We start from the raw sequence: 21,405 nt of genomic DNA on the forward strand, positions 1-21,405 counted from the left end.
TGTCTCACACACATGACAGAGGGGCAAAACGTACAAACATTTGGAGTCTACATTCCTTTAATGACATTGATACGGGGTGGCAAGCCAAAGAACAGTACGACTTGATGGCAGGCGAAATACAATTTTAATGGCTGTGGGCCTAGTGTCATCGCTCAGTCCCGTGCCACTGCCCGCTTTTTCGTTGTTCTCTCTTTAACAATATTGAGAGCAGAATCGTTGGTTTACAGGCACTATGCATTCTTAAAGGTGTACTAAAGAGGAATCTGAACTCGTCTTTTTACCGCGGGAACACTACACGTTCCGGGCATTCTTAGAAACTTAGAATTATTCTCCTGGGTGGCCGATTGCCCTGATTAAATCTCAGTAACCGTCCAAGCTCCCGCCTTTTCTTTTTTTTTAACTCAACGCGGTAGGTAGGAGGAGTCAACCAACGCGTCAGCCAGTCCCGTGGCGGCTTTCTGCTCTGCCATCGGTGGAGTGATACGTAATTCAAAGAACCCACGTGAAATTTTTAGTTTCGCGGTCCGCATTTGTGGTTATATTACCTACCGCGTTCAGTTCAGAAAAGGCTGGAGTCGGGCCGTTTTATCCGATTTTATTAGGGCAATCGGCCGCACGGGATAATTTGAATTTTCTAAGAATGCCCGGAATGTGTAGATAGAGTTCCTGCAGTAAAAAGACGAGTTCAGATTTCTCTTTAGTGCATCGTTAAGGGCGTTTCGAGGCCATATATGGCAAAAGTAAATAATAATAATTGTTTTTTTTTGGGGGGGGGGGATAGGAAATGGCGCAGTATCTGTCTGATATATCGTTGGACACCTGAGCCGCGCCGTAAGGGAAGGGATAAGGGAGGGAGCGAAAGAAGAAAAGAAGGGAGGTGCCGTAGTGGAGGGCTCCGGAATAATTTCGACCACCTGGGGATCTTTAACGTGCACTTACATCGCACAGTACACGGGCGCCTTGGAAAGGAAAGAAAAAAAGAAATTGTCGAGTTTCTGTCTTGCAACAGCCCAATCTTAAGCAGAAAACATGACGCGGTCAATGATCAGGAACTGATCAGAAAAAACAACAAAATCGGTCCAGGATGAAGCAGATAAAGCCATCTGGCCAAGGACCTGATAGCAATACTTATGGCCATGGTGCAGCCTAAACACACCCATGCTGTCGTTCTTGAGGCAGTGCCCATCCCCCATATCGTCAGGAGTTTTTTCCTACAAACTGTAGGGGCACTTAACCTCAAGAAGGCCATGTTAAGGAATTTCGCACGGGTCGAAGAGTAGCCTGTCCGATGAAGCTCCCAGCCATGGACACGTAGAAGGGTCCACGACCAATTCGCTCCTACAGGCTTCGACATCATGGCCCCTGGCTTTCATCACAGTCACGTACCGCTGCACAGACGGCTGCTCATTCGTAATGCCGTACCTGCAACATGAATATACATTTGTAGCGAGAGCCTCGTTCGCCAGACAGCATGAAACATGCTCTGAGCGTGTAGGTTCACCACAGACTCGATTCTCGACAAAGGAAAACTAATTGTAAAGGATGTGTGGAGTCAAAGAGAGAGATATATATATCTCAAAGGGCAAAGCGGCTAGAGGTTTATGCTGTAGCGCGCCTCCCGTGACCGACGAGCGGCGCAGATGGGCGAGGAGGCGTCTTTAGTTACCGAACACACGGCACCGGCGTGTCGCGTCGCTTCCCCCTTGCTTCCTCTACACGCTTGTTCCAAGAGAACACAGAGCAGTCCATGCAGCACGCTTCAGTCATGGCGCAGAACACTGTACAGACGCAGGCTTGTCTGGAGCGCCCGAACTGAGGCCCGCGAAGCAAGAGATGAGAAATTTAAAAACAGGCGTTTTCACGGGTAATCCCAGCACGCAATCGCTGCATCAGAGCCAAGCAAAACATAAAAAAATGCAGTTCTCACACAAAGCAGCTGCGTTGAGATTTCTGGTTACTTGTGTAGTAGACCGATTCTGAGCTCTCTAGACCAGCGTGTACACATCAACACGGTTTCAGACAACATTAAGTACGAGGTCACGTTCGTATCGCATTTTCGCCCAACATGACGCCCGAGTTCAAGTCTGTGCATTAAATGTTGTTAAACATGCTACGCTTATATTGTTCCTAGTGATGGCACATATATGCTGCGGTTAGCAACTAAATTTAAACGCGTTCTCTGCCTCTGACGTACAGCGCGGACGCACTTCAGTGGTATTCACGGACTCAGTAGAAGCACCGTGAACGCGAATTTTTGCAAGTCCGCAAGAGAGGCACTAATACTCTATCTGCAGGATGACACGGCAACGTGCACTGTCGACGGATCGCAGTAAGTTTCGCGTACCAGCTTGTAGCTTCGCTGAGAGGTGCGGCCGGACGAACCGCGCACACCGTGGGCATCACAATAGGAGTCCAAAACCCTTTCCAAAAATCCGTCCGGGATGATGGTCAGGTCCTTCGACCACTGCAAATTTTCCACCATCGTTTTCACAAATGGAACCAAAGTATTGTAGACGCAACAAGGTGGAAACTGGTGCAAAGGCTGAGCAGAGCACCTGTGCGTCTTCTAGGTGCCCAAAATATGGCGACGGCGCCGACGGAAGTTGCTGATGATGATGCCTGCCAAGTTGCCAGACTGAATTTTCTAAATGGTCTACTGCAATTTTGCCTGCAAAATCGGGTGATGATGGGTTAGGCTGTTCAAAATAACTGCTACCTAAAGGGTGAGCTTCATTACTGCTGCAGAAATATATGTAACCTAGCTTGTCAACCTCACCACTTACAGACAGAACAGGCTACAAAAAAAAACAAAGCAAATTATTTATTTAATGTCAAGGGCAGTCAACCATGAAAAAACGCCGCCTACAATACAAGTAAACAAGACAGAGGGACAGAAAAGTGTGGTATGTACTGTGGGGTTTAACCTTAAAAGGAAAGCATAAAAGCAAAACATGAAAAAAAGTGCAAATCAGAAAATAAGCGAGCAAGACATAGAGGCAAAAGTTGCTGTGTACACTGTGGTGTAACCTTTGCAACAAACATGAAAACAAAGCAGAAAGAAAGATGCAAACTACAAAAAAGCCAGCAAGTCATTGGTAAAAAAGCAGCTATTTAAGGTGTGGTGTAACATTTAAAGCAAAGTACTCTACGGCAAGTTCACACCAGCCACAGTCTTGCTGTCATAACCGTCGTCTTAATCATCAGGCTCGTTTAGCCAGCGGAGGTAAATACGCAATCGCATGACAACAAAACGGCACATCAGTTTTCTCATAACGCTTGGGTGGTCAGCGCACTCCCTAGGTGGCAGAGAAACTGATCGCTCAATAAGGCTCGTCAATGTATTGATTGGGTGATTCAAATGACAAATATCCTTTTCCTGTGAAAATTTCTTCAAGACACATTCACAGGAAGAAACAAAGCGCAGTACCGTATGGCTTACATACACCAAAGTTTTAAAACCTTGATTGTACTCCTTGAGCTGCACAAGAGCATGCTCATCGGAAGCCTCATCAGCAATGAGGGTCTCAGTACAGGCAGAGCATGGTTTGTTAGTAGAGATAAAAGACTTCACCAAATGCCCTGCCAAGTGAGCAATGATGTCATTTTCTACAAGAGACAATGGCTGGCCCTCTGTGCATTCATCTTCGTACGAGGGTTCTTGAAATTCTTTCTGCACTTCTTGAATCTCTGCGGAGAAGAAATCTAGTAAGTAGTTGCTGTCGTCAGCTTCATAACCAGAGTTCTTACGTACCTTGAGGAACTGGCTGACAAAATTCTGAGCGCATTTTTTACATCATATGCACAGGGCACGGGAGAAATCATCCGGATGACCAAATACAGTTCTCCAGGCAATCTTGGGCCAATCGTCCTGTAAAGAAGAATGCGTAGCCACATTCCTTTAACAGAAATTCATGCAGTTGAAGCACTACAGCAGTGGACATTAGCGCCTCTGCCTGGCATGGTTTCCAGACCTTTTTGATGCCAGTGCCTAAGCTCTCAATGACTTCAACAGCGAGTTTCAGCGTTGCAATAACCTCTTCATATTAACTTTCAATTGATAAGCTCAGAGCAACAACAGGGTGCCGTGCAGTCATGATTGTGTACCATTTGAAAATGGCTTCACAAAACCAGGCTGTTTTTTCAGCCTTGGGCAGCAGCTTTATGTGCTCTACAAAGTACCTTATAGCTGCAGGTGCTTCCTGGAATAACTGAACAGCTACCCCTACCTTCATGTTTGTGAAGTGACCGTTGGAAATGTGCACAGTACTCAGGTTAGGCGCCACCTTCAGTTGTTCTGTGTACATCTTTAGGACTGCTTCTATGTACTCAATCGACACATCACTGCTTCGTAAATTGTACTTTGCCACTATTTCTTCACTAAGTTTCATGGGATCTTTTCGCACAAGGTGGCCTCTAATATTTTTAGTATACAGTGTTGTGCGTTTTTATCGTGAAGACTAAAAAGTTTCCCCGCCGCAACCGCTGGCTCATTTGCCGTGAACCTGCACACAGAGCTTGCGTATTACGGTAACTTTTGTATCGTAGCAAGTATGACAATGGTACTTAGCTGAGCCGTGCATGATGCGAAAACGCGATCGTCTACGTAGAGATCGGCGAACCAAACCCCGATGACGACGTTTTTTCGCTAAGCTGCGGAAGTGGCGCCATCTGTTTTTGGCAGTCGAAAGCGTCACGACTAGGCCGCCGAGGCCAGCGTTTCGACAAGCGCGGCCCTTTGAATATGCCGTTCCGTGCGTTTCGTCTGCTTCAACTGAAGCGCTTGCAACATTTTCGACTAATTGAGCGGAAAAATATCAGAACAACAAATTTAAAGAGCCTTTACCTTTCAAAGAATACTGCTCGTCTCGGCGGCCTTGTCGGGACGCTTTCCACTGCCGAAAACAGATAGCGCTACTGCCGCTTCTATGTACTCAATCGACACATCACTGCTTCGTAAATTGTACTTTGCCACTATTTCTTCACTAAGTTTCATGGGATCTTTTCGCACAAGGTGGCCTCTAATATTTTTAGTATACAGTGTTGTGCGTTTTTATCGTGAAGACTTTAAAAAGTTTCCCCGCCGCAACCGCTGGCTCATTTGCCGTGAACCTGCACACAGAGCTTGCGTATTACGGTAACTTTTGTATCGTATCAAGTATGACAATGGTACTTAGCTGAGCCGTGCATGATGCGAAAACGCGATCGTCTACGTAGAGATCGGCGAACCAAACCCCGATGACGACGTTTTTTCGCTAAGCTGCGGAAGTGGCGCCATCTGTTTTTGGCAGTCGAAAGCGTCACGACTAGGCCGCCGAGGCCAGCGTTTCGACAAGCGCGGCCCTTTGAATATGCCGTTCCGTGCGTTTCGTCTGCTTCAACTGAAGCGCTTGCAACATTTTCGACTAATTGAGCGGAAAAAATATCAGAACAACAAATTTAAAGAGCCTTTACCTTTCAAAGAATACTGCTCGTCTCGGCGGCCTTGTCGGGACGCTTTCCACTGCCGAAAACAGATAGCGCTACTGCCGCCCTTCAGCGAAAAAGCGTCGTCTGCGGGTTTTGGCTGCCGATCTCTATGTAGACGATTATGTTTTCGCATCATGCACGGCTCATCTAAGTAAGTACCGTTGTCAAACTTGCTACGATACAAAAGTTACCATATTACGCAAGCTCTGTGTGCAGTTTCACGGAAAATGAGCCAGCGGTTGAGGCGGGGAAATTTTTTAAAGTGTTCACGATAAAAACGCACAACACTGTATGTGAAGGATCTGGCATAAAAAACAATGACATGGAATTGTCACGTGGGTGGGGAACAGTGCATGTAGTGACAGAGTAGCGGGAGCTTGACAGGTTTAAGCTCCGCCACATCGCACGGTTGGAGCTCTCCATGTCACATGTCACGCACAACACACGCAAAGAAATGTCTGCACAAAGGTTGATTAAATGGAAGACAAAGTCTCTCAGCTTCTCTCCATTGACAAAAGCACCTGTGTAGTGATAAGCAATCACCTGCTTCCAGCGTGTGTTTACGCCTCCAACCATAAAGACGAGTACATGGTTTGCTGCTCGTTCGGTTTCACGGAGCGTCACCTTGCCAAGGAAGCAGTCACCACTGCGGTCAAGCTCGACACTCATCCGAATCTCCATTTCACCGAGAAATATGGCGCAGTCTTTTTCAATGTTTGACATTGCGGCCACTTTCACTTTCATCATATTTACTATATCAATCAAAACGCCGGGCTTAAATGACAGGTGCTGCAGTCGTCTGCAGAGTGTTCTTCGTGAAGGAAGAGGGTTGCCCTGTTCTAAAAGTAAGTCGCAGCCTGCAGAGCCACAAGCAAGTTTGAGTTGCCGCGCTTTCGTTATGGTTTCTGCACTCCATGTACTACCTTTCCGGCTCTTTTTCTTCAAGGCAGCCTTCTGGTCCTCGTTCAAGAAATCCAAATTTTTGGTCGGCGCACAGAGATCTTTTTCTAGCCGCTTTGTTTTTCTGGCAGCAGTCTTCAACTTCTTTTTTGCTGTCGACAAGTTTTCATGCAAATCAGTGTTTTTCTTTTTCGCATCTTGCTGGGCCTTTCGTAGCTCACATGCAGAGAGCGAGGAAATACCTTCATTGCTCTCATCCTAGACGGCACTTACTTCGAAAGACTCAGTTCTTCGGAGTCTTCTTGGTCAGCTTCTGTAGCAGCTGTTGAGGACGAGTTGGTGCCTTCCACGCCAGCAGGTCCACATTCGGCAGGCCGTCTCGTAGGCAGTTTCCTTTCATTATGTAGAGCTGAATTAATAAAAATAAAAAAGACGTCTCAATGCTTATTGCAATAACTGCAAATCGCGGAAATAATGCGCTAAAGTACAATTATTACTCACGTCTAAATTCAAACAGCGTGGGTACAGCTGTACACTTTAACAGGCGGCGTCCATCCTGTCGATTTCTCTTAAACTGGTCCTCTTCAAAGTGGAGCTAAAAAATAAATAAAACACCAAATGTGATCATTCACGTTTGTTTGGACTGATACAAAAGTACTTGTAAAAAGAACCAGTTATTTAACGTGCTTAACAAAAAATGTTCATAAAGAATGTTGCTGTATTACCGAACCTCGCACGTTTTCAAACAACGCGCAAGCTACGGCAGACGCCAAGCCAGAAAGCCGAGAAAAAATTTGACCCATAATATGGGTTTGCTGCACGTTCTGCTTAGGCATTTAGCTCTGTCACAGTATAGTAACCACGATCGGGTATGAAAATGCAACGATTGGTCTGCTTACGAACAGCGTAGCGCAAATATTCCGTGCGACCACAACATCGGCTATGTCGCTTTCGAATAGTACGAGGCAATTTTATACCAATAAAAAAAAAACCTCTATGCACGTTGACGTAAGAGCCGCAGTATATCTACTGAAAGCTCGGGGATAACCACAGGGCGTCGAGTGGCACCAGCACAACAGTCGCGCTCTCCAGACGATGCAATGTGTGCGTTCAGTAGCAAATAACGAGCACTTAAATTTTGTTTCGTCTATTTTTAGCTCAACACAAAAGTAACTCTGCTGTCTAAACAACCGCGACGCGAACTTCTCTGCAAAAGAAACGCCAGTGATTCCCGTGAAAATATAAAACAGGCGTGCGACGTTACGATTTTTTGCTGGTGCTAAAGTATTCCGCGAATAAAAAACATCCTCGTCCGACTCTATAATCAGGGTACTACTCACAAAGAAAGCGAAGTTCAAAACAAGAAACGCGCTCGCGCCCGTACTTATGCGCGTACCTACACGCTGCCTGCGCAGCAGCGGCGTACATATACACGTTTGCTTTAATTGCAAAATACGGGTCCATAAGACTTAGCTGTTTCGCAACTCACCTCGCAGATATATGAGCTGTCAGTTGCGTTCCACCGATCCCGCTTTTCTTGAGCTTTCCATTTCTTTCTCCGCTCCGAGTTCCGGGGGAAGCGAAAACAACGCAGGCCTTTACGTGTTGATCCGGAGCACATTGGCACACAACAACCCGTCGTGATGGCTCATGTGGACTTGACAAGCTCATCAACCATGCGGTCGAAAACTCTCAAACAAGTAAAACCACCAGCGAGTAATACGCAGCCACTGTGCCTGGTAGAATGCAAGCACAGCTGCTTGCACCGAGAAACAGCGTCCGCCCGCTGTGATTCAAAATGGCGTCTCCGCGAGAAAAGGCGGCGTGGGTGCGGTCAAAGGATGGCACCACCCTGAACGGCGGCGCTGCCATCGAGGCACCCTAGCCATGACAAAAACTGCAGCGCCGGTATCGACGAGCACCAGAACACAAGCACCGTCTGCAAAAACTTGAACAAGATTGTCGCGAAAGATATGAGGAATTTGACATTTCACTGGCGGCGCAGTTCGCGCCTCACGAACTGCGGCATATAGTTTTCCTTTCGCAGAAGAGTGAGGCTCCGGCGCATGGGAGAGAGCGAACGGCAGAGCGGTCAGGTGAAAGAGGACGACTCTGTGGCGGCTCGGCAGTCGCTGAGCAGTGCGATTGATGAAGCCAGTAGCCGACAATTGGGGAAGGCTGCGAGGATACTGGCACAACACGACGGCAAAGCCGGTCCACATGGCCAAGGCACTTCAGAAGAATGACAAGTGTCACCTGTACGCCAGGGATTTTCGATTCTTGGTAGCAGTCGGAAAAAAGACCTCGACGCTTGACGTACCTGAGGCACAGGCGCTTGAGACTTAACCTACCTCGAACGGTAGCTAGGTGGCCTCGCCCGCGCAACGGCATCAGCGTAGGTCAATGGAGCAGCGACAGGGGCGGGCTGAGGCGCTGGTGAAGCCGGACACACCGACGGAAAGGCTTCAGCAACACGTACGGTGGTGACATGGCAAAGGTCGAGCTCCCGGTATGGAGACAGGCGGTGTTAGGGCGGCAGAAGGGAGAGTTGACGACCAACTTTGAGCTGTTGCAATAGCGCCGAGTGCTCAGGTGAAGCTGCCAGGCCGGCAAGCGACTCGGAAGGCGCAGCGGGCTTGCGAGTGAGGTGCCGCTGCTTGCGCAGCTCGTAGTAACCCTCACAGAGACTGGCAACTTCCGAAACTGAACGGAGGCCTAAGGATATCAGCATCTGAAACGCGTCGTCCTCGAGCCCTTTTAAAATATATTTTATTTTGATAGCCTCGAACAACTGGGGCCTAAGTGCTGTCAGCCTTCGCCAAGCGCTGCTCGGCACGCAGTTTGCCGACAGCAGGACCATCGAACAACTAGGAACGGTTCTTCTAGAAGGTAGACCACGTGAGGAGGTCTGCTTTGTGCTTGTAATACAAGAGGTTCGCAGCGCTGGTTAAACGGAAGGTCACGTTGTAGCGTCTTCCTGTTTTTTATACGTGCTCACCCGTTTTGAGCCAATCTTCAGCCTCGGGGTCGTCAGTCCGGCTGAAGAGGCCTGGGTCCTGCTGGCGACCAGTACCCAACCAGAACATACGGCTGCCCGGCCCATTTGCACGACTTGATGGGTGGCGTCTCCCGGCATACCGGTGATCGGTAGCGTGCAGTTCCGGAGTTCCAGGGCGTACGGGGACGGCAGACCAAACCTTCAACAAATGTAACATTGCTTTATTTGGTGGCGCTTAGGTCCACGGAAGTAGCGGTGAAGCAGCGGTGGTCCGCCGTAGGTCAGGTTAAGCAGGCTCTCTTTCGAAAGGGATGGCAGCATGGCTGAACTAATGCGCATATTCTTCTTCACGCTATATAATTTCAGTATTTGCCCCATTCTTCAACGCAGTGCAATTTGGACATACGAGTGAAGCCATCTCAATTTTCTTTGTGTAATTTTCGAATTTGCGTTTTTTGCCTAGCAGCTGCTGATAGATATCTGCATAATAATGACACTATTGTTTGAGACTGGGTAGTAATCGGTAAAGAATTTCGCAAATGCGCCCAGACAAGATGTTTGGTGAAAATATGCATATAAGTTATATTTGTTAAAATACAAAACAAGATTAATGATTTAAGTGTAGTTTTTATGCATTTCTTGTTTGAGAACCCTCCATCTGCGGACGTTTCAAAATGAGCCTCCGTCTACAGTTCACCAGCTTTGTCGGGAATGCAAAAGGCTTTCTTAATGAAAGAGAAGCTATATTTTACTAATGCACTAACACGGAGAATGTTGTCTTCTATTCCTCCGCATCTGTCCAGTGCAGTTCACGCGCGGGTGTGTTTTGCCCTGGAATTTTTATATCAAGTTGCTTGTGCGTTGTCTTCTGATTCAACAGTTACAGTAAAAGCTTGCCAGTCTTATTCAAGACCTAATTGTGTGTCTTCAACTCACAAACCCACATCTGTGCGTTATGGGCAACGTTACTGGGGAAGAGCATGTGGGTTTTGGCCAGTTCGAGTCTTCCAGCATATACTAGACAATAAACAGGGGTGTGATGGACCTTAGGGTCCACCTGCTGCTGCTGGACGTTTAAAACGAGTGGAGCCAAGGTGAGCGTGACCGAAAGGAATGGCTGAAGATGAAGCACAGCTGCGCGACAGGCGCAGCTTCAAGCGAACTTGCAAATGATGATGACATCTTCATCTGTCGATGAAGTTCTAACAATCTGCCCGGCCCAAAATGATACTGGCAACCTCCAACGGGTACAGGAGCTAGACGGGACGATTGACTACAGTTCTCGAAGGCAACGGCAGGGAACGCACTGTGCCATCGCGCCCACGATGAAGGTCAATTCTTTCAATGGACCAGGTATGTCTCGGACGTTGTCGTTCCCCGAGAAGCACTATTGTTCAAGGGTTCAATAGGTCGGGTTGCTTCACTTGGTTTGTAGTAAAGTTTCTGAGTTCACCCTTTATTGAACAACAATTGAATTGAAAATTTATTTCTCCACACACATTACAGGGGAAAAAGGGGACACTGGGCAAAAAGCTGCATGATGCAGCTTGAAGTAGCACCCAGTGCCCCATGAATACAACGACAACAGTGTGTTTCGCGAACATCAGGTTGAAGTTGAGATGAATATCCCCATCAAAACAAAAAAAAAGGACAACAATAGTGTAACCCCGACCGCGTACACAACAGAGATGCACATAAACAATAGGAACAATAGTCAATATAATACACCGAACCTATTTTTATTGATGCCACAATAGATTCGAAAATGCACATGACAGATAATAACTGTTTCTTTGAGATGTCTTCTATACAAACATTATTCTCTGCCAGTGTGTTGGGGTAATTTCCTAGGTTATAGGATAAGGACTGTTTACGGTATAAAGTACGGCAAAAGGGTAGAAGCCAAGGTAAAAGACATCGGGTATTGTACACTGGTGTGTATTGATGTAGATTAGAGGCTGCAAGGAACAGTTGATTGTAACTGCATTTTTGTATGCACATAACAATATTGTCACGGTGTTGGTGACAAGAGAGGACCTGTTAGAAGGCAGGGCTCGGCAGCACGTCCTTCAGTTGGCGAGACGGCAAACTTCAACGTCTTTTTTAAAACGAGAGCACCACGAGCGTCGTCTTCTTTCCGAGCGCCACGAACGCCACCTGGCATTCCTCCCCTCTTAAAAAAAAAACACGCGCAGAAGAGCGCGCGAACACAAGCACACACACAAGCACACACAAGCACAATTAATCACACAAGAGAGGCACGAAGATTCTGGGTGGGTCACCGTGCCAAATACGGCTTCAGGCGCAAAACATGGACGATCTCTGTTCACCGTACTCGCCGCCGGATTCGAGGCTTACCCCCCGAGCCTGTTCCATCCGGTATGTCCACGGAGCAACCTGCCTTGAGCATCCCAATGCCTGGGGCGTCGACACCCTACTTCACGCTCCAGAACCCCCGCATCCCGAAGTCCTTCCACGGCGACATCTTTGAAGACGTGGAAGACTGGTTTAGCACTACGAGCGCGTTGCCGCATTCAACCAGTGGGATGACGCCGCCCAGCTCCGGAACGTCTACTTTAGCCTGGAGGACGGCGCTCGGATTTGGTTCGAGAACCGCGAAGATCAGCTGGTCTCTTGGAGTGAGTTCCGGCGTCGGCTCCTAGACACATACGGCAGCTCGGATCGTCGCGAACGGGCAGAACGCGCTCTGCAATCTCGCGTTCAGCTGCCCAATGAAAATGTTGCAGCGTATGTCGAGGACATGACGCGCCTTTTCAGACGCGCGGACCCTGCAATGCCCGAGGACAAAAAACTGCGCCATCTCATGCGTGGCGTCAAGGAGCAACTTTTTGCCGGCCTTGTCCGCAGCCCTCCGAAGACTGTCGCCGAGTTCCTCACTGAGTCTTCCACGATCGAGAGGGCTCTTCAGCAAAGAGCATCCGCGTACGATCGACCCGTATCCGCCGCCTCCGTTTCCAGCGAGTTACCGTTCCACGGCACCGATGCCTCCCGGATACGCGATCTCATACGGTCGATTGTGCACGAAGAAATCCGGCAGCTGTACGGGGCCCCTACCACAGCTCAAAGCTCCATGGCGACCTTTGTCCGCGAGGAGGTGCAGCAAGTGCTCCGGCCGTCCTTACCTGCCGGTGAGGCTCGTCCATCCCCTCCTCCTTTCGCGCCTGACCGTCGTCTCACCTACGCCGAAGCCCTGCAGTCCCCTGCTCCAGCACCGGCGTCCTTCGTTCCGGCTCCTGCTGAAGTGCCGGGGCCGCCTGCACCCGTGCTGCAGTACGTGGAAGCTCCCCGACCGTCCGCGCGCAAAGCCGCCGTGTGGCGCACATCCGACAGACGCCCCCTATGCTTTCACTGCGGGGAACCAGGTCACCTGTATCGGCACTGCCCCTACCGCCGTCTGGGCCTCGAAGGGTTTCCCCCCGATTCTCCTCGACCCCGCTATGGCGAACGACCCAGGGCCGTCGCGGATTTTCTTGAAGACCAACGTTGGCAACAGTCTCGTCGCCAGCGGGCTCGATCCCCATCGCCCGGGAGTCGTCCTTCACCTTCTACCGCGAGTTTTTCCCGGGCGGCGCAAGGCCGGTCGCCCAGCCCACGGCGGGAAAACTGCAACCAGCGACCTTAGGGGGTGGGCTCGCTGGACGTCGTTCTGAGGGGGATTCCCCATCGCCGCGGGCACGACATGCCGACGCCTCGCGGGTTCCGAAGTCCGCGGTCACCATTCACTCCGACACAGCGACACTCCCTCGACATAACGACGCTTCGACGGTTCCGAGGTCCGCAGTACCCGTTCGCTTCGACACATCGACACTGACACATGACGGCGCCTCACCGATTCAGACGCCCGCATTCTCCGATACTTCCGACGCACTGACCCCATTAGAAAGCACACGCCACGCTGACGAACTACCGGTGGCACAGCCTGCAGACAACGACGCCTGTGCCCGATCATCCTCTCCGGAGCCTGCATCTCGTGAGCGGCTTTCCTTAGACATACCTGTGATGCTGGATGGTCGCCACGTTCGAGCGTTATTAGATACTGGTGCTGATTATTCGATTTTAAGCAGCCAGCTCGCCGCCGTCCTCAAAAAGGTTCTCACGCCATGGGCTGGCACACACGTTCGCACTGCGGGCGGTCATTTGATTGCACCTCTCGGCATGTGCACCGCCCGAGTTCAAATCTGGTGGAGGTCGGATCGATCTCATGTCCCGTACCCCAACCGTTAGTCGGAGCTCCAGTCCAATTCCCGTCACGAACGCCACCTGGCAATATGAACGGGTGCAACAGACAAAATACCGTAAGGGGCCTAAAATGCTGCCCTGTGGGACTCCAGAAAAAATAGGTTTTAATGTTGACGATGTGCGGTCATTGACAACCATTTGCATGCGGTTTTCTAGGTAGGATTCCATTAAGGATAAACCTATTCCTCTGATTCCATAATGGAGTAGCTTATGCAGTAGTAGACGATGGTGGACTAAGTCAAACGCCTTTGTAAAATCAATATAAATTCCAAGAACGATTTTTCGGTCCTCAAAAGAATCTATGATCAGTTCCTTTTGTTTATTAAGCGCGATCTCTGTTGACCTCCCTTGCCTGAATCCGTACTGACTGTCAGAAAGCACGGAGTGTTTCCCTAAAAATTTGGTTATTCTGGTATAAATAATTTTTTCTAGGCCCTTGGATAGTACAGGAAGAACTGAAATGGGTCTATAATTGGACAGCTCTGTTTTCGCACCACCCTTATATATAGCCACAACCTTAGCGATTTTCATTTGGTCTGGAAAAGTTCCGGTGGAAAGAGCAAGATTGTAAATGCCTACCAGTACCTGTGCGAGTAAGTTAATCACATACTTAAAAGGCCTGATTTGAAAGCCGTCTTTGTCCTCTGCATTACTAGTTTTAGGTTTGTGAATACCGTATTATTTCGTGCTCTGTTACAGGCTCAAAAAACATCGACTCAGGAACACTTGGCGTTTGATAATCATACCCTGTGGCACCAGTAAAAGGACCGCAAAGGTCCTTTGTGAAATTAACAAAAAAACTGTTTAGTTCATTTGAAAGCTCTTCGCCCTTAATAAGTTTACCATCCCTTATGATACTATCAATTGCAGTCTTTGTATTAAAATTCAAAATTTTATTCAGTTGATCCCACGGTTTAAAAGTTTCGCTGGGCCATCTAGAAAACTTTTTAGTAAAGTATGCAAGCTTTGCGTTACGTAGCTCCTTGTTGAGGAGGTCGCGGAATTTTTTATACTGTTTCAGTTCTGCGAGATCCCTAGACTTCAGAAATTGCCGTACAGCCTCTGTTTTTGCGTTATTTTGCGCAGTAACTCTTCGGTGACACATGACTTTCTTGCTCTACGTTTACGGCTACATACTAGTGGGAAACACCTGTCGTAAACTGCCTTTAGTTTAGTTAACAGAGTATCATATGCTTTGTTGACTTCCTGGAGACATTCAACATCCTCCCATGTCATCTCACTAACGCCCATATAAAAACGCTCAAGAGTGCTGTTGTCTATTCTTCTATAGTATGACGCAGTCCTTTCTGGTATCGGAGAAGAACAGTGGTCTGGAATGAAGGCAACCACAGGAAGGTGGTCGCTGACGTCGGACAGAATTGTTCCAGCATGCGTGTTTGTTTTATCGATGTTAGTGATGATGAGGTCAATTGACGTTGCAGTCGTACAGGTGATACGCGTTGGCACATCAATAAGATTGCAAAAACCGCAACTGTCGAGCATTGTGAGGAGCTCTTCTTGTGACGCAGAAACAGTTATATCAACATTAATATCACCACCGATAAATAACGTAATCTCATTCAATGACACATGGTCAAAAAGAATTTCTAGGGCACGTAGCAATGTATCAAAATTTCCATTGGGTGGACGATACAGCACACTATACATGTATTTCCCGCTTTCTACTGTTAAAATCTCGTAGTCTGGCGTAGATTCTGTAAACCTGCTATTTACATCGACATTGCGGGATTTCAGAGCCTGTATCGAAACACCACCGCCCCTGCGACCACATCTGTTGAGAACAAAAAGACTATAATCATTTAGGTTTAGATAATTTGATTCATCGTGGTACCACGTTTCCGTGAGCATGGTCACATCAAAAGAAAAGTCAAGAGACTCAATTAATGACGCTATTTCTTCACTTTTGTTATTTGCAGAACAATTCAAATGAAAAACTTTGGTGCAACCCGGGTCAGTATTGCAGGCTAGCTCATTTAAGGCTAAGGAGGAAAGGAGATGGTGAGAAGCCATCTTTAAGCAAACAAACGAAAATGTACTGATGGATTCTTAGCTCAATTGATTTTGGCTATATTATCCATAGTGTTGATCTTGAGCAACGTGCTGTTCTCGTACTGACGCGCGTAGATCTGGCCATTGCGTACCCAGACAAACTTCCAACTCTTCTCCTTTTTCCTTCCAATCGCTTTGACAAGTAGTCGCTTCCGCTCTGGGCACAAATGTTCATTGACGTAGACCAAGTCTTTAGTCTGAAACCCAATATCTTCGCAGGTCAACCTGGCCTTTCGCGCCTTTTCGAGAACGGCATCTCGTTTGCGCCTGCTTGTGAATTGCACAACAATGTTTTTATCAGTTTCACTCTTTGCAACGGATGTTCTGTGCAGCACGTCGATATCAGAAGCAGAGATGCTTTCGCCGAGCTTATCACCCAGTGTTACCATGAATTGTTCGAGTTTTTCGTTTGCTTGCACTGGTATGCCTTTGATTTCCAAATTCGCGTTCCGCGAATACTACTCACATTGTAACATCCGCTGCTCATGCATTTTTACTTGAGCAGTAAGCGACTCACAGCATTGCTTCAATTTAGCATTTTCTTCTGTCAGTGTTGCGTGTTCGTCTAAGGTTTTCTGGATGTTCACCTTGATTTCCTCATAGTTATCATTTATGAAGGTAAGGCTAGCGTTTATATCTCGGAGTTCATTGCGAATGTCACGCTCAAACGAGTCCTTGAAAGTTCCAAGTTCCGCCTTAATTTCCTTTTTAAGCTCTTCAAAAGCAGAGGCCAGTTCTTTGTTCAGTTTTGACATTTTCTATGAGAGCAAAGTAGCACAAAAATCATAGCAACAGCTGTGTGGCAGACTTTAGAATGTCACGCTTACAGCAATCATGAATGCAAAATCACGAACCTGTTGCAAAGAACGAAAACGGGGGCTCAGTTCCGAGGTGTGGACAGTGCTGCTCACACCACTGCTGCCATGTAATGCGGGCTGTCCCGTTGATGCTGTATTTGTAGGCGCAGGTCTGTGACGTGGCGGTGATGCAGTTATTCCTTTCGGGGCCGCCAGCGTACAATTGTCGCCGTTTCTTGCGAGCTGGGCGGCCTTGGTCAAGGGCAGGAATCCGAGCTTCACCACCGACACCGTTGAAACTGTTGCAAAGAAAGAAAACGGGGGCTCAGTTCCGAGATGTGGACAGTGCTGCTCACACCACTGCTGCCATGTGATCAAACCTTTATCAGTTTATCTAAAGAAGAATTCGGTGGATATGACGCAGGAAAGGGTGGAAGCGCCGTCGGCCATCGACCCGCTAGAAAATAGGCCTGCGACAGCCGATAAGGCTCGTCAACGTCACTAAAGACGTCGTCAACGTCACTAAAGAATTGATTATCGCCTTGATTTCAATGAGAAGCGTGCTTATCTCAGCATGACATGAGTAGACGCCTGCCCAGCATGTTTTTTTAGCGACGTTTTCACTGAACGTATGAGTCTTTCATAGAATACGCCCAGCAAGGGAGCATTCGGGTTTCATAGAATATGTCCCATCAGGGAGGACTAGGGAGCACGTTGTGAGCTACGAAGTATGTGTGAACATCAGGATGTTCAATTATCCCCCAGGAGTTTTCTAGCTCTTTAGCCGATCTTACGAACGTTCGTGTGTTATCACTGTACACTGTCTGACAGGGCCGACGCCGATAAACGAATCTTCGCACGGCGTACAAAAAGTGTACTGTTGTCATATCTGCAACAAGCTCCAAATGTGAAGCCCTTGTTACGGCACATGTAAATAGCGTGATGTACACGCTCTCATGATGTACACGCTGTCATGAGGTCGAGCAAAGTGGGCTTAAGGGCAAGACTGGTTGGTGTAGTCGACGGGCAGTGGAGGCGTCACCTGTTGAAACGGGAAACAGGTAATTGGCCCAGTATTACAAATGGATGGTTTCACAACGGTATTTTGTAGGACCAGGCATTTGCCAATACATTTCCAATATTGGGTCGATTACATGTGCTGATTGGCCAGGCGTTGACAGATGAAACCCTGTCGGAGCAGCTTCTTAACAAGCTACCGCGCAAGAGGAATCCAGTACTTTTCACGCACTTGTGTTAAATTATCTCGAACGCGAGCGTGATAAACCTGGTCTGTGCCTGCTGGACGATCAATTGGGAAAAATAAGAGTTTCTTCGGCAGAAGTATGATATTCCGTGCTCAATACTTGTCACCTGAGTTTTTTAACTCGCCCCAGGAGTCGCAGCAGCCCATCGTTGTCAATATGAACCCAAGGCTCCCCACTGAACTTCCTGGGGAAAATGGGGCACATGGATGCACATAGATGGTACGTGCACATGGATGGTACGTAAGCGGTGCACATGGATGGTACGTACCTCGGCGCACATTTAGGATATCTTGTTCGACCTTTGCATTTCCGCGCAAAGTTTCCTTGTTTTAAACAGCAGAAATACCAGCCGTTATGCTTCAGAAACTCTTTTTTGGGCTACAGTCAACTGCGTGGAGTCGCAGTTGTCTGATAAATGCTTGGGTGATCGACAGAAAAGAACATCCTTTCAGCTGACTCAAATAGGTTGTTTGGATGGCTGAAGCTGTTGGTATTTTGCACAGGAATGCTGGTTTCCGAGTGTCTGGCGATTTCACCCTGTTCCTAGGACGCTGCGCTGTGTGTTTCGCCACAGCATCTAGGCATTCAAGTTGACGTCAAAAAAAAATCAGCAGCACTTGAAGATCATTCTACGCCTCTGACAACCACTGTTGAGAAGCGTCTTAAAGCGAATATGTTGATGGCCTGGGCTTGTGCGGTTGGTGAAACCGCAGTACCATGTCAGAAGGAAGCGTTCTCAATAAAACTTCTCGCAGCATGGAGCAATACGTTGCTGAAATTATTCCTAGGGTATTTAAAATGTGCATATGCCCGTGCCCATCGTCATATAAATTACACAGCGGACGAACGTCGGCTGATGAAAATATCGGTTTCAGGTTCAGCAGACCTTGCAGGTGATCATGAACTATAGCCTGCTCATCGCCGAAACGCTGCTGAAGCAACTCGATGGCGTCTCTGTGACAGACGGGAGTCGGCATAAAGCCTGCAATTGCTGACGTTGATATCGCGGACAAGAGCGTATCCAAGTAGTTAAACTTGTCTTCAGGGCTAGGTTCCGAGTTATTGTATGTTGTAGATCTGAACTGAATCCAAAATCTTGATAAGTTCTTCGGGTTCCCATTCAATGTAAAGAGGTGCAGTTGGGGCAACCAACGCTTCGCTTGGGATGTCCGCGGCTCGTCGACTTGACGCGCCGTCTGGATGGATATCTACGTCCGGAGCCGGCGTCGCAGTCTCGCTGATGTTTTCACTACCTTGTCACCGTAAGCAGGAGCGTTTGGAGACTGGCCTGCGATCAATTCATCCGGTGTCTCCTCAAAGATCTCGCCCAGGTTCTTTGTCTGCTGTAGTCCTGTAGAGGAAAACGTTGACCTCGGGACCGATGAATTATGGTTCCCGTCTCAGCTGTTCTTCCGCTTCGGCAAGAACACCGTAGATAAGGGTGCGGAGGCTTTGTCGCTGTCCCAGGTAGCGTTTCATGCTTTACAGCAGGAGACCTCTTCGCCACTGTCACAAGCTTGTCCCGTCTTCTTTACTAATGCCTCGCCTTGCGTCGCTGTGTGTGACGTCGTGTGAGAGGGTCGGGCTTCGGCACCAAGTGATGGACCTCAGGGTCCACCTGCTATTGGGTGAACGCTCCAAAGGAGCGTCGCCTAGACGACTGTGACCGAATGGAACGGAAGTGGTTTTTATGCGAAGCATACTAGCCGCACAACCGAGCTCTTCCTTGCTGCGCCTCGCGCGGCCGCGTAGCTACCACTTGACCTACATCGGCGCACCACGTGATATGACGTCACAACAGCTGTGAAAGCTGGGGCTCAACTCGTGCGCTCGCTTGCGGACGCGCAGCCTCCGCCGGCGGCCTAACTCTCGCTCCTACCGCTAGGAGATACTGACGTCACGCAATTGTATAAAAGGCGACGCACTCGTTGAGTCATTTGAGCTGCGAGATGTCGGCCAGGGAGAGGGCGGCTCGCCAGACCGCAAAGCGCAAGTTACAAAGAGCCACGGAAACGGGAGAAGAACGAGAAGTACGGCTTGCCAAGCGACGTATGCTTCGCATCCTAGGCTTAACCATAAGCTAAGCCAGGCCATTTTTTTATTATGAAGATGAAGCGCCGCTGCAGGAGAGGCTCAGCTTCACGCGAACTTAAAAATGATGATGACATCTTCATCCGTCGATGAAGAAGTTCCGACAAGGAGGTTCTGTTCATCGCCTCCGTTGAAACGCGTGTCTGGCCATGAATTGAACACGTGATATTCTATTGAATATAATAAACAGTGACAGAGTTCTAACGCAGCTAAACTGAGTAGACGTGCGAAAGCAGTGTTTAGCCTGGCTGAGTCATGGTTTTGATTAATTGAGTCGTCGGCACGTATGACGACGATATTAGACACAGGTTCAGCTCTGATCAAGGTTAAACTGATCTGAGCTGATAGTGCCGCAGATCGAAGTTGACGAAGACGACGATGTGCAATGCACAACGCAAGAGTGTGTTTGAAACGAAACATTCTCGGCCTGGCTGTTCGGCAACTGGCTGTTCCTGCTGCTGCGGTTCCTGTTCGCTGGTCGCTGTTCTGTTGACGTGGCTCAGCTACCCAGGCTGCGGGGCAGTGGCTAAGTACCTGGCGGTGTTGCGTTAGCTTGCTAAATTTCTCCTTCTTTTTGTCTGTGCCTGTTTGCTCCTGTTCTGGGGTGATTGGGTGCGGGACGAGAGCTTAATGTCTACTTCTTCTCCTGGCCAGGGGTTTTCCCCTTGGTCGGCATCTCTTCCTAAAGATCAGCTCACAAATGATCTCTTTTTCCGCAGCGGTGTTTCAAGCATTCCAGACGCATTAGTGCCTTCCGATGGAGACGTTATCCGACTGAACAACCCGGAGGCAGTGCAGGCGGCCCTTCAGTCCACATCGAAACACTTTATGCACATTACCGATGTCCGGCAGTTCGGCAGGGGTGGTATTTTGTGCCGGTCGCCGGATAAAGACTGTATTGAAGATCTAAAGTGTACGACCTTCGCCAGCCACCCGGTGAGCGCATTCATTCCGCCTCATCTAGCATGTTCCAAGGGCTTGGTTCGAGGGGTCGACTCTCGATTGAGCCCTGCGGAAACGCTTGAGAACCTCTGGCCCGCTGGAGTGATTGCTGTCCATCGATGCAGCAGGATGGTTGACCGAGTAAAAATTCCTACGGAGTCCGTCATTGCCACATTTGCAGGAATATTTTGCCCGTCAGACATTAAGGTGTGGCCATTGGTTTTTCGAGTAGATGCCTTTAACTCTCGTCCACTTCAGTGTCAAAACTGCTGGCGATTTGGCCACAGGGCGAAGCCTGCAAATCGGCCTTACGCTGCTGTGCCTGTGGGGAACGTCATTGCAGAGAGGAATGTCCTGAACAGCAAGAGAAATGTTGTTTGTGTAGCGGTGCTCACCCTGCTCATTCGCCTGATTGTCCTGCACGAGCACAAGAAGTTCAGGTGCTCGAGCTTATAGACAAGCGCAGATGCACGCGGAGAGAGGCTTTTGCCGCAGTCAAGGAGAGAGCCTCAGCCTACTCTAGTGTGGCCACCAAATGCCCACCCATAATAGATTCTAGTTGGTCCCAGGCTATTACAGCGGCAGTTGAGAAAGCTGTGGCAAATGCAATGGATTG

The 21,405-nt window shown here is 48.6% G+C and overlaps 1 protein-coding gene across 1 annotated transcript in view; it reads right to left on the bottom strand.

The window, feature by feature from the left end:
* Positions 1-814: 814 nt before the first annotated feature.
* LOC144122116 (uncharacterized) overlaps positions 815-21,405 on the bottom strand; it is a 183,924-nt gene continuing 163,333 nt past the window's right edge. The window contains exon 6 of the mRNA XM_077655643.1: positions 815-1,422. The gene's annotated coding sequence lies outside the window, so the exon portion shown is untranslated. The remainder of the gene's footprint in view (positions 1,423-21,405) is intronic.

Source organism: Amblyomma americanum, chromosome 2 (genome assembly GCF_052857255.1).
Source record: "Amblyomma americanum isolate KBUSLIRL-KWMA chromosome 2, ASM5285725v1, whole genome shotgun sequence".
NCBI lineage: Eukaryota > Metazoa > Arthropoda > Arachnida > Ixodida > Ixodidae > Amblyomma > Amblyomma americanum.